This window comes from Urocitellus parryii, chromosome 15 (genome assembly GCF_045843805.1).
Source record: "Urocitellus parryii isolate mUroPar1 chromosome 15, mUroPar1.hap1, whole genome shotgun sequence".
NCBI classification, from domain to species: Eukaryota; Metazoa; Chordata; class Mammalia; order Rodentia; family Sciuridae; genus Urocitellus; species Urocitellus parryii.
Genome location: NC_135545.1, coordinates 16,389,785 through 16,391,098, shown reverse-complemented (window position 1 = coordinate 16,391,098; position 1,314 = coordinate 16,389,785). Strand labels below are relative to the sequence as shown.

Below are 1,314 nucleotides of genomic sequence, written 5' to 3'. Positions count from 1 at the left end.
AAAGGCCTATTCCCTTTTGGTCCAGGTGACCTCCTTCTTTGTGTCATTCTAATTTTAGTATATGTGCTGCAGAAGTGAGCACTGGACAAGTTGCCCCATCCCTTTCTTGAAATCCACAACCACCACCATCAACACCAGCAGGTAGTGTTCTTGTTCCTCTCCTTGTTCTTAATGGAATATCACAGTGACAAACACAAGTTCAGAAATTATCTGTTCTCTTTGCTGCTTATGAGGAGAATCAAATTCAAAGCAAAGACTGTGTCTGATTGATGGGCATGTTCCCAGCACGAGACCCACACACAGAGAGGGCTCAGAAAGAGCACTGGTCACTCATCATCATCCCACACTGACCTCATTAGACTTATCAGATTAAGCCAGGTCCACTTTGCCCTCAAAGTAATCAAATTTGTGTTCACTCTAAAAGCAGGGCATGGTAGATGAGTGGTAGTCAGGGGGAGATTGGGAACTTCTTCCTGGAGCAGGATTTGGTGTAGTGGGTGGAAGGTAACCCAATAGCTTCTTCCTGCTGCCTGTCCCTAAGTTTCTGGATCTGTTGGTAGCTAATACTGGTGCCATAATAATCCATACTCCCTTTGTGGCTGGATGGGAACTGCCTGACCTGGGAATATATTCTAAGCCCTTTTTGTATCCTGGATGACTGTTTGACTAGTTCTCTTTAATAAAATATGAACAGAAAGGATGTCTGAAGGTCACTATTGGACAAGTCTTTTTTTTTTTTTAATATGGAACGCTTCATAAGTTTGCATGTTATCCTTGTGCAAGGGCCATGCTAATCTTCTCTGTGTCATTCCAATTTTAGTATATGTGCTGCAAAAGTGAGCACCGGACAAGTCTTTTAAGAAGTTGAAAAACCACCTCCATCCTGTCTCTTCCCTTTTACCAGGTAGAAACTGATAACTTGATAACTCTGAGCCTTAGGAAATAATGATGTCTCAAGATTAATGAGTCTGGTATGTGAATCACCAGATGGAGGACAGCTGCCAACCAACTAGGACACCTGTGAATGAGAAATAAAATATTGTATGAAGTCAGGGAAATCCAAGGGGGTTATTTGTTATAGCAGCTGACATTACATTAACTAATACACTGACCCTTCCCCTCTGGGCTCCTGATGTCTGTAAATCTTGAGCAGTATTAGTCTGTGAAATGAGCTTCTAATCCCCAGCTGTGGCATTCAGGCTTTCATATACAATATCTGTACAATGAACCAGAGTCTCTATGCTTGTTAGTTAAAAGTTAACAGTATTTCCCCCCATTCTTTGCACAAATATAAACTTTTTCCCATGTGCTTAT

At 41.6% G+C, this 1,314-nt stretch overlaps 1 non-coding gene across 1 annotated transcript; it reads right to left on the bottom strand.

The window, feature by feature from the left end:
- Positions 1–737: 737 nt before the first annotated feature.
- Positions 738–844, bottom strand: LOC113175781 (U6 spliceosomal RNA). Its single transcript, XR_003300004.1, has one exon. It is a non-coding gene; the product is annotated as a U6 spliceosomal RNA (small nuclear RNA).
- Positions 845–1,314: the final 470 nt, after the last annotated feature.